Genomic DNA, 12,627 nt, shown 5'->3' with positions numbered 1-12,627 from the left:
CCCAGGTGCCCCATAAAGGCCCCTTTTATATGATTTGGCTTATAGATACCATATTTTCATAAAAAGATTTAGGTTCAATAGCATGGAAACTATAATAATAGCCACAATTACAAAAGCAACAACAAAGGCTAACTTTTGATCGAGGCTTACCGTGTGCCAAATATTCTTCATATATGCTACCTCATTTTAGCCTTATAACAACTTCATGAGGGAAGTATTATTAATATCCTGAATTTAGAGACCTGAAAATAGGCACAGATTGCTGAAGAACTTGCCCAAGGTCAAACCACTGGGAGTGGGAGAGTGGGATCCCACCCCAGCAGCCTACACAGGCCCTTGCTGCTAGCTTGTTGTCAGTCATAGCTGAGCCAGCACAAATCAGCTGCTCAAAGTCACTACTAAACAAATATGTAAGATCAAACCTAGGTTTGTGTCTATACTTGTCAAGGGATGTTCTTAACAACCTTTGTTTTACTTTCCAAATGGTCTTACTTATGCTGCCTTTGAAGCCAACTTCATGTCAAAGGGATTAATCACACTAAGAACGAAGTCTAGAGGCAGGGGTCATTTAGTTTTGCCAAATTCTGAGGATGCTAGAGGTTGGCTGAGGGGATTTGGGGAAGGATTTGACTACATAATAATTTTTCAGCTTCTTTTAAAAAAATTTTAACTGAAGTATAGTTGGCATACAATATTATATTAGTTTCAGGTGTACAACATGGCAGTTTGACAATTATATACATTACAGTAAGTCTACTTATCACCTGTCACCATACAAAGTTGATACAATATTATTGATTATATTCCCTATGCTGTACTTTTCATGTCCATGACTTATTTTATAAAGAGAAGTTTGTTCTTTTAGTCCCCTGTACCTATTCTACCAAACCCCTATCTCCTTCCCCTCTGACAACCACCAGTTTGTTCTCTGTATTTTGAGTTTGTTTCTGTTTTTTTTTGTGTGTGTGCTTGTTTGTTTTGTTTTTTAGATTCCTGTATAAGTGAAATCATATGGTATTTGTCTTTCTCTGACTTACTTCGTTAGCATATTATGGACCCTCTAGGTCCACCCATGTTGTTGCAAATGGTAAGATCTCATCCTTTATCATGGCTGAGTAATATGTGCGTGTGTGTATGTGTGTGTGCACGTGCCACATCTTCTAATCCATTCATCTACTGATGGACACTTAGGTTGCTTCCATATCTTGGCATGCTGCAAAAAACATATAAGCATGTATCTTTTCAAATTATTGTTTTCATGTTCTTTGGAAAATGCCCAGAAGTGGAATTTTTGGATCATAGGGTAGCTCTATTTTTAATTTTTTGAAGACCCTCTATACGGTTTTCCACAATGGCTGCACTAATTTACATCCCTACCAACAGTGCACACAATAATTCATTGACCCCAGTCTTGCCTGATTCTTCTAGTCCCATCTTCTCCTACAGTCCTGAACTACTTCTGGAATAAGCTGAATAATGTTCCCCAAAGATACCAGGTCCCAATCTCTGGAACTTGTGAATGTTACCTTATTTTGAAAAGGGTCTTTACAGATGTGATTAAGTTAAGGATCTTGAGATGAAGAAATTATCCTAAATTATCCAGGTGGGCCCTAAATGCAATCATATTTATCCCTATAAAAGGGAGAGCAGGGAGAGATTATACACACACAAAAGATAATGTGAAGACAGAGGCAGAAATTATAGTGATGTGGCCAAGGAAGGAATGCTAGAAGCCACAGATGCTGGAAGAGACAAGGAATGGGTTTTCCCCTGGGACCTCTGGAGGGGGCATGGCCCTGCCCACAATCTTGATTTTTGGCCTAGTGATACCGATTTCAGAACTCTGGTCTCTAAAACTGTGAGAGAATAAGTGTATATTATTTTAAGCCATCAAATTTGTGGCCATTTTTCTTAAGATTTTATTTATTTAAGAGAGAGAGTGAGTGAGTGATGGAGAGGGGAGAGGAGTAGAAGGAGAGGGACAAGCAGACTCTGTGCTGAGCACGGAGCCTAACATAGGACTCAGTCTCACAACCCCGAGATCGTGACCTGAGCTGAAATCAAGAGTTGGACACTCAACTGAATGAGCCACGCAGGTGCCCCGGCGTGTGGTGCCACAAGAAACTAATACAACCAATAGTTCTCACTGAGACGTTCTGTTCCAGCTTTGAAGAAGACACTGAAGTCCTGTTTTAGTGTGTGGTTTTACCAGGCAAATGAGCATCTGAACTGTGATCCAGCATTTTCCTCAGTGACTGACATCAGCACAGAACATCACTGGTATTGGGTATGTCAAGAGGCACTTTGTAAGCCACGTGTTCCTTTTTGGCTCCTGCCTGCTGCTGTTGCTGCTGCCTTGGGCTACCCAACCTGCACAACCATCCCATGACCTTGGATGATCAAGAAAAGAGTCACTGTGCTCTACTGAATGAGAAATGCCTTATTTCCAATGTCATGGAGGCCATGTGTAGAGAGGTCAACAATGTGGAACTGGAACCCTGTGTATGTTCTGCCTTAGGCTCATGGAACAAATGAACATTTTTCTCATGCCTTTTGGCTGCCTGGCGCCTCTGCATAACCTCCCTATGTTAGGATGATTTTGCAAATTTTGTCTCCTAAAGCAGAAGGCAAAAACTTGCTTTCCCAGACACACTTGCAGCTCCAGTGTGAGTCTGTAAAGGGGCTCCTGGGAGAGTCTGCTTTGGGAGAGAGTGGTAGCAGAGGGATGGCACAGAATCCATTCTAGTGAGGGTGGCAAAGCCTGGAGAAGAGACTTCCGGCCTTCAGGGTAGCAGAGGCAGAGATCCTAGTTGGGAGCACCCCGTGCCTGGCATCGGTCATGGGCTCATGCCCAGGGCTCACGCCCAGCAGTGAGTGGGAACTGTCTGACAGCCCGGTTCAGGCGTACGAACCTGATTCTCTCACCACCCCAGAGATTCTGTGAGCCCCTGTTACTATCCCTCGATACATTCCTTTTTGTTTAACCAGTCAGGACTGATGTTGTTGGCGACCAAGAGCCTGCCTGAGGCATCCACCACGTGGTTGTGTCTTAACTATCTCGCTGTGTGGTTGCTTCAGGCAGATGACAGGCCTGTGAGACCGTGGGACTTGGTTTTCCCAATACCCACTTCTTACAACCCAGCCTTCTGCAGCATTATTGGGGGATACATGGTGGCTTCAAGAGGACAGGCATTTGGGTTTTGAGATCCTGAGCAGATTAGCTCTTAAGGTTAGTGGGTTGCAGCGACGAGCACAAAAGGGCGTTTCAGCCCTTCCTTTCACTTGGTGTGGCCCATCCACATTGTGGAAAATGAGAGCCTCAGCCTACTGCACAGCCCCCTCTAAGGTGGCAGGACTTCTCCCACCATGTTACAGGAGGGCCTCAGGGACACGGACCTCTTCAGCCGAACTGATTTCTCAGTACACACCATTCCTGCTCTTCTTAGATCCTACCTGATGTCATGCTTGAGTTGTCTCATGGGTACCTAATGAGACTGAAAGCTCCTCAAGAGTGGAACCCCATTTCTTCCTCCTTTTGGCTCTTCATGGTGCCTGGCTCAGAGGCGAACACACAGGCCTGCTACAGGCCGTAAGCGAGGTGGAGAAGCAGCCTTGTCTCCACTGCTCCCCATTCACCAGCTCCCACTGAAGAAGGAGGAAGTGATGGCGCTGGTGAGCCCAAGTTTCCAGCTGCTTTTGTATTCTCCAGGAGAGGTGATGTTTTCCTGAGACCAGAGCTGGGGACAATCCCTCAGACTCCCTTTCACCCTCACACTGCCACAGAGAGCTGACTCTACCGTTGGCTTAAAAAGCTGTTATGTAAGGGGGCCAACTTTTAACGGACGAGCCATTCACAATGAGTTGTTAAAATCAAAAATATACTTAGAGCATTTACCAGGGCTTATTCTCATGAACAACAGTTTTGCGCTTGTCATTTGTGCTTAAGATTCTGAAGAGCTCAAACAGATGGATTCACACGAATCACTGGGTTTTCGGGGTCACCTGTGGGTCGCCAGTCCCTCACCTTCCTCTCACAACGGAGAATCATGTCACTCCATCATTTACAGAATAAATATAGTTGGAATTCCATAATTATATAGCGCTTCAACTATGTACGCTGCAATGGTATCTTCGTGCAGATTTGAAAACTGTACACTGTTGCAATTTATTTCACCTGGCTGGATCTCATTTTCTACCTCTCTAACAAAAGGAAAGTTAAATGCTTATTCCTATGAGAAGGTGGTTTTGGTTTTACATTTTAGGAATTGGGTTAGCTTAAGCTCTGAATCACCTGGTTTGTAGTATAAGTGTTGGTTGCAAAGAGGTCTGGGTGTAAATGCCATTTCCTCCTGTATTGGAAGTAATTTTTATTCACCTTGCTGGTCCTATTGCAGTGTTCTACCCCCCAACCCCGCTCCATCCTGAGCAATTCTATTTCTTTGTAGGGAGTGGCTTCCATGATAAAGCAATATATCATCCCACCAGAGAGGCTGTGGATTTATTTCTTTATTAGCTAGTAAGCCAAGAACATTATAGGGCACAGTGTGAATATAATACGAGCTGCATGGGGGACTATTAACCTGGCAGGGCCTCACACAAATGCAGTGAATTCCTGTCAGCCACGTGCAATGTAACTGCATCTACAGAGAGTAACATGACCCTTTAACTCCATTTGGTCAAGATATTTACTTCTTTGCCCTGTCTTCAGCCACCATTTGATCTTTCATAATAGTGACTCTAAAGCTTTTTTGAGCTCAATCCACATTACATTTTATATCACACACAGAAATATAAAACTGAACCATGTAACAAAATCATGTTTACTCTCACTACTTATGAAAAATGTTAATAATTTCTACTCTGTTCTAATTAATAAAAGAATGGACTGATATGCCCTAAATTGATCGAGATTCAAATGAGTCTCAAACTATGGTCTAAAAAGCACAGTTTTAGAATCTATTCCTCAGAACAAGTTGGGAAGATCTTCATTTCCTTGACTCCCCTTTGCTATTTCTTCTGGGATTTACTTCCATATTTCTAAATAACACAAATACATTCCTATTTCATATTTTCTTATGCCTTTACGTATCATCAATTTTCTTCATATGGAAAACGAGGACCTAGCTCCCTTTCAATGCACCCTTCTCAAATATTCACATATTTCCTCTCCTCACCTCCCAATATATCATGAATTTTTGATTAAGTCAACATTCATTGTTCATATTATCATGGTTGTATGTATGGGCTAGGGTCCCAGCAAGAAATAGAGGCACACTCAAATGGGGTAATTTGAGAAGAATTTAATAAGGGACCATCTGTAAAAAGCATGGGCAGGGTCCAGGAAAACCACTGGAGATAGCGCTGCTAGAATTGTGGGGGGGAGGGCTCCATTACCACTCATCGATGCCAAAGAATCTGGAGACCTAAAAATGTATAGTGAGACCCACCTGACAGCAGCCACACTGTTGTCAGGGCATGAGGCCAGCCTGAGATGACCATGATAGGCAGACAGAGAGAGAACCACATACCTTCAACTCAATCTCCTTCCTCCCTTTGATCTCCTGCTGAAGCTTCCCAAGGGAAGAACTCACCTGGAAGCCAGAGGGCACTGGAGCCTGTTAGTGGAGTCCAAAGAAGTATGCCTCCTAGGCACAGGGCAGGTGAAGGGTGGATGAATCTGGAAGGCAAATTATGTAACTAGTATTCACAGTCGAGCACATTTACTTATTTTAAAGATTTATTTATTTGCGAGAGAGAGCACGCACTGTGGGAGGGCCAGAGGGAGAGGGAGAGAATCTTAAGCAGGCTCTATGCCCAGCATGGAGCCAATGCGGGGCTTGATCTCACAACCCTGGGATCATGACCTGAGCTGAAGAGTTATTAACTTTTAATAGCTGTGTACACTTATCCAAGTCACACACCTCCTAGAGCTCCCATTTGCCAATCTATAAAATGGGGATAGGGTTATGTGATTTGCTGGATGTTTATAAAATTAGAGAGATTACATGTGTAAAGTCTTTGGTGTTTAATAAATGATAGCTATTTACTTTAGTTGGGTATGATTCCTGCCAGAGGTCTCCAAGGAAGATTGCCTGGTGTAACCATTTTTTTTCCTGTAGCTTATAGGATCTTTTTTTTGTCCCCTGTTCCCAAAATTTCATGGCTATGTGCCTTGGTATAGATGTGGTTTTTTGCTCAGCCTTTGTTCTGGACACACAGTGAGCCTTTTTGGTCCGGAAACTGATCCCTTCAAGTCAGAGAAACTTTCTTGAATTATTTCTTTGATGATTTCTGCCCTTCCATTTTCCATGTGTTCTTACTCTGAAATTCATTCATATGTTGACCTTATTGAGATGCAGTGCTTTTATTATCTTTTAGCTCCTATTTTCCATCTCTTCATCATTCTGTTCCACATACTAGATTTCCTCAAGTTTAGCTTCTAGTTCTCCTGTTGAGCTTTTCATTTCTGCTACCTTATTTTTAATTTCCCAAGGATTCTTTCCTATTCTCTAAATGTTTCCTTTTGGTGACTTTCTTTTTATTTGGTTGCAGTATCTTATTTTTCCAGAAAATATTAAATATCAAAGATGATATCTCTGAGCATAGTCTTTATTTCTCCAGGTTCTTTTTTCCCCTCAATCTTTGGCCTCTGTCTTGTACCTTAAAGAGTTTCCTGAGAGGTCTGGAAGTCCCAGGCTATCTTACTCACATTTAAGAATATAACCTATAAGCCTAGTTGGAAGAAAGGGGGTTACTGATTATACATTTCACTGTGATCTAGCCAGACCCTTATACTGATACCAAAATATTTAGCTCTTTTTTCTTGGGCTGTCAAATACTCAGAGAAGCTTCCAACCCCTGTCTGGAAAACATACATCTAACTTTCAGTGAAGGTCATTTGGGAGAAGAGGGCTGAGGGCCATGTGTTCAGGAAGCCTTTGCTTAATCCCTATTTTCAATACAGGATCCCACCCTCAGCAATGCTTAATGTCCCCCAGACCGGAGGCCCTCTACCCTCCAGAGAATACCCCTCAATATGCAGCTAGAGTGGGGGGAAGCAATTGCCTTGCTGAGGATGGAGATCTGGGTTTAAACTTGCTTCTACTACCAGCACCGCCAGTTACTATGTCATTGTCTCTCAGACTAAATCCAACCTTTCCGTGCTCAGCTTGGCAACACTGGTGTTGAGACTTGTCAAACCACAAGGATTCTGCCGCTATTCCTTCTTAGACTCTGCCCACTTCAATCAATAGAGGGAACCCAGAAGGCTGGGGAAAGAAGGATCAAGCTACGTCCAATTGTCTTCCTAGTGCTGTGAGCAGTTCCCCAGCAATGCTTCTTTGCTCCAGCAAAGGTTCCTTCCTGCAGTAATAGTTTATGTAAGTTCGCCGTTTTTCTGACACTCACAGAACCAGTCTCATCGTGGCCCCCCAGTCCCCAGCCCCCACACCAGGGACACTAGTACCGGCTGAGCAGCAATCGCTCCTCAGGGATCTGGGCCCCTGCCTCATGGGCTCCTCCTTCAAGCTTATAGGTTCTGATAATTCCCCATCCCCTCGCCTGGACTCCCAGCTGCCTGGGAGTGGTAGCTGCTTCCTAGAGTTACTGCCTCCGTGATATCTTAGAGTTCAACTTTATGCCTCATTAACAACTCTTTATATTAAATTCTATCTGTTCAAATAATTAGTGGGGTTTTTCTGTCTCCTGATCAGATCCTGATGGTTACACCAACTTTCAATGAAACCTCTTGTTTTCCAGCCCCACTTATACCCCACTTTCAGAGGTATGGGTCGCCTCCAAATCCTGAGCCATTCTGGAGTTTCACACCAGAAATTATTTTGCTTCTTGGTCTCCCTAACCCTCTTGAGAAACTTAGGGGTCAGGTTCTTCTGGTCTGCTGGATCAGTAATGACTTGTCCATCTGCTTTCTTGCTTCTGAGATTTTGTTGTTTTCTCTTCCAATTTCTTTGTCCCTGCAGGGTTTTGCTTTTTGGACATAGTGTTTATGGTCATAATGGAATTTGGGAAAGGAAATTCATTGTTTTTTTAAAAATAAGAACAAGAGACTAATTTTTAAAGGGATGACAACAAACTGAGAAAAAATATTCCCCAAGTTAGGATGGTAGTCTGCACTGCGGGGGAGGAGAGTGGAGAAGGATCCACGAGGAGGTAGATTTGCTCACATTCAAATCCTATCTATGAATTCCAACTACTCTGTACATGATAAATTTCACAAATTTTGAAAAGGCAAACTTCAGTGTACAACTATATCAGTTAGCATGTATTCAACTGCATAGAATAGAAACTTAACCACAAAGGTTTAACTAAATAGGAGTATGTTTTTCTTCCATAATGAAGAAGTTTAGAGGAAGGCAGTCCAGGGTTAATATAATGTCTCCATAGTGCCATGGCCAACAAGGCTCCTCCTAGCTTTGGGCACAATCATGCTTGGCTTTTGCCTTTATGTTTCTTAAATGGCTGCTTTACCTCTGATTATCACATCTATATTCCAGGAAGAATGGCAATGAACAAAGGGCAAAAAGCCAAAGAGATGAGTGAGCTGAGTTGGCCTCCTCTTTAAAGAGTGTTCCTTGTGTACCCCAAATGAATATAATGTTATATGTCAATTTTTTAAAGATTTTATTTATTTATTTGGCAGAGAAAGATATCATAAGTAGGCGGAGAGGCAGGCAGAGAGAGAGAGGAGGAAGCAGGCTCCCTGCTGAGTAGAGAGCCTAATGTGGGGCTTCATCCCAGGACCCTGGGATCATGACCTGAGCCAAAGGGAGAGACCTTAACCCACTGAGCCACCCAGGTGCCCCTATATGTCAATTTTTAAAAATAAATAAAATATTTTAAAAAGTGAAACCAGGGGTGCCTGGGTGGCTCAATGGGTTAAGCCTCTGCCTTCTACTCAGGTCATAATCTCAGGGTCCTGGGATCGAGCCCCACATTCGGCTCTTTGCTCAGCGGGGAGCCTGCTTCCCCCTCTCTCTGTCTGCCTCTTTGCCTAACTGTGGTCTCTCTCTCTGTGTCAAATGGATGAATAAAATCGTTTTTTAAAAAGTTTATTTTTTTTTAAATAAACACATAATGTATTTTTATCCCCAGGGGTACAGGTCTGTGAATTGCCAGGTTTACACATTTCACAGCACTCATCATGGCACATACCCTCCCCAATGTCCATATCCCCACCACCCTCTCCCGTCCCCCCTCCCCCCAGCAACCCTCAGTCTGTTTTTTGATATTGAGTCTTTTATGGTTTGTCTCCCTCCCAATCCCATCTCCTTTCATTTTTTCTTTTCCGACCCCCCCCCGAACCCCCTCACATTGCATCTCCACTTCCTTATATCAGGGAGATCATATGATAGTTGTCTTTGGATGAATAAAATCTTAAAAAAAAAAAAAAGTGAAACCAGGGGGCGCCTGGGTGGCTCAGGGGGTTAGAGCCTCTGCCTTCGGATAAGGTCATGATCCCAGGGTCTTGGGATTGAGCCCCACATCGGCCTCTCTGCTCAGCAGGGAGCCTGCTTCCCTTCCTCTCGCTCTCTCTCTGCCTGCCTCCCTGCCTACTTGTGATCTCTGCCTGTCAAATAAATAAAATCTTTAAAAAAAAGTGAAATCAGGCCCTCATACATTTAAATCATTATTAAAATCCATTTATGATAAAATAAGAAGAACTAGGGGAGCCTGGCTGGCTCCATCGGTAGAACATGTGACTCTTGATCTTGGGGCTGTGAGTTCAAGCCCCATGTTGGGTGTAGAGATTACTTAAAAATCAAATCTTAGGGGCACCTGATTGGCTCAGATGATAGAGCATGTGACTCTCGATATTGGGGTCATGAGTTTGATCCCCACTTTCGGTGTAGAGAATACTTAAAATCTTAAAAAAAAAACCTTAAAAAAAAACCCCAAATCTAGGGGAAAATACATGAAAAAAAGAGACAATGTTGTGCTTAATTAAATAAGTTCACATTTACAGATACCTAAATGGCATACCAGCCCCCTGACACTATTTCCAAAATGTTCTTGCTCTCAGGTTATTTACTGTGAGGTGTCCACATTATAATATGAAATGTGTGTAACTATTTCACAAAGTATACTAGGCCCCATGTGCTGCAAATATAGAGCAAAGGCACTGTATTCACCAATATTAAGTCATGGTGGGGACAATTTGATCTTATCTATTTTTTTTAAGATTTTTAAAAATTTATTTATTTGACAGACAGAGATCTCAAGCAGGCAGAGAGGCAGACAGAGAGAGAGAGGAGGAAGCAGGCTCCCTGCTGAGCAGAGAGCCCGATGCAGGGCTCGATCCCAGGACCCTGGGATCATGACCTGAGCCCAAGGCAGAGGCTTTAACCCACTGAGCCACCCAGGTGCCCCTGATCTTATCTATTTATTGCCAGATTTAAAAGTTATGTCATAATCTCTTGCAAAATTTACATATGTGTCTGCATACATGTATGCCCATGAAAACCGGGTAATGGAGTTCCAAGCAGTCCAAATTTTTTCTCAGAAACCCAGATCTCTGTAGTGCATACCCTCTCTATGAACGTTACAGGGAAGCAAATACAAGATACATATGTATTTTCATGCTCCTTTGAAGTGTTAAAAAAAAAAAAAAAAAAAAGAGTTTCCTGAACAACCCAAGTGGCAATTTTGCCTACTTCTCACTGTCTAAGACTTTGTCACAGGCTTCCCCAAAGAAGTCTGGGGAGGTGATGTTTTCTCCTGGGAACATTGTCCCCCTGAACAAAACCAGAGCCAAGTGAGGAAGCAGGATATGTGAAAAGAATTCTTTGTAGAAGGCTACTGCCAAACTGGGTTGCCTCTCCTCTGCCCAGGGGGAGGGAGGGGAGCTGCTTTCTGACACAAGCATCCTAAGAGGGCAAGGAAGAAGGACAAAATGGATACTACACAGGCAACTGACAGTATCTGCCACAGTTGCTATGAAGTTGCTATAAAGATTAAAACAGACTATACTTACAGAGCCCCTAGCACAATGTGTGATACATTGTGATCATCCAGTATCAACCTCTTAAGAAACTATCTCCAGTTATCTAGCTCATTAGAGACAGAAATGGAAAGAACCAAATAGATAATGCCAGTAATGCTAAACATAAGAAACATTCTTGCTTCTTCTTTAATACTCAGGTGGGTTTTTTTTTCTGCTTATGTTTTATTATTATTATTGTTATTATTATTATTATTATTACCATATGGTTTTTTAAAAATTAAATTTATTTATTTTCAGCATAACAGTATTCATTATTTTTTCACCACACCCAGTGCTCCATTCAATCCGTGCCCTCTATAATACCCACCACCTGGTACCCCAACCTCCCATCCCCCGCCACTTCAAACCCCTCAGATTGTTTTTCAGAGTTAATAGTCTCTCATGATTCACCTCCCCTCCCAATTTCCCCCAACTCCCTTCTCTTCTCTAACTCCCCATATCCTCCATGCTGTTTGTTATGCTCCACAAATAAGTGAAACCATATGATAATTGACTCTCTCTGCTTGACTTATTTCACTCAGCATAATCTCTTCCAGTCCTGTCCATGTTGCTACAAAAGTTGGGTATTCATCCTTTCTGATGGAGGCATAATACTCCATAGTGTATATGGACCACATTTTCCTTATCCATTCATCCGTTGAAGGACATCTTGGTTCTTTCCATAGTTTGGCGACCGTGGCCATTGCTGCTATAAACATGGGGGTACAGATGGCCCTTCTTTTCACTACATCTATATCTTTGGGATAAATACCCAGGAGTGCAATTGCAGGGTCATAGGGAAGTTCTATTTTTAATTTCTTGAGGAATCTCCACACTGTTCTCCAAAGAGGCTGCACCAACCTGCATTCCCACCAACAGTGTAAGACGGTTCCCCTTTCTCCACATCCCCTCCAACACATGTTGTTTCCTGTCTTGTTAATTTTGGCCATTCTAACTGGTGTAAGGTGATATCTCAATGTGGTTTAAGATATCTCAATGTGGTTTAAGATAAGAAACTATCTCCAGTTATCTAGCTCATTAGAGACAAAAATGGAAAGAACCAAATAGATAATGCCAGTAATGCTAAACATAAGAAACATTCTTGCTTCTTCTTTAATACTCAGGTTTGTTTGTTTGTTTGTTTGTTTCCACTTTGAAGCTGCACATCAAGAGAGTGTAACTTCTCCTGTAGGGGAAGTCTAATCCATAAACAGTACAGTCAACTTGGTATGAGGGGAAATGTATGCGTGTAGCTTAGCTTTGCTGTAGTCTACTTATGGCTTTCTTTTAGCTCTATCTCCAATCTGGCAAAACAAATTCCCTCCATTCGTTCATCCTTTTTTAGCCACCTATTTACTCTATTTCTAGTACCTCATTTGTCTTTTCTTGTGCTAGAACCCTGTGTTCTTTCCCCTATGACTGGTATCTGTTTTGCTACATCATCTAATAAATGAGTATTAATAATATCATAAAGAACAATATGGTACTAAAATGTTACTGGTTTTGGTTAGAATGCTTTTGATCGCAAGGAGAGAACACTTAGTTAAAGCTGGCTTTAATATTTGCAAATGACGCATCAGATAAAGGGCTAGTATCCAAAATCTATATAAAGAACTTATCAAGCTCAA

The 12,627-nt window shown here is 42.3% G+C and overlaps 1 long non-coding RNA gene across 1 annotated transcript in view; it reads right to left on the bottom strand.

Annotated features, from left to right (window-relative positions):
• Nucleotides 1-5,313: 5,313 nt before the first annotated feature.
• Nucleotides 5,314-12,627, bottom strand: part of LOC309857769 — a 113,680-nt gene continuing 106,366 nt past the window's right edge. Inside the window, exon 4 of the long non-coding RNA XR_014307901.1 lies at nucleotides 5,314-5,677. This is a non-coding gene — a long non-coding RNA (uncharacterized lncRNA). The remainder of the gene's footprint in view (nucleotides 5,678-12,627) is intronic.

Source organism: Mustela nivalis (assembly GCF_964662115.1).
Source record: "Mustela nivalis genome assembly, contig: HAP1_SCAFFOLD_1223, whole genome shotgun sequence".
NCBI lineage: Eukaryota > Metazoa > Chordata > Mammalia > Carnivora > Mustelidae > Mustela > Mustela nivalis.
Note: the sequence above shows the minus strand (reverse complement) of the source record. Positions and strands in the feature narration are given on the sequence as shown.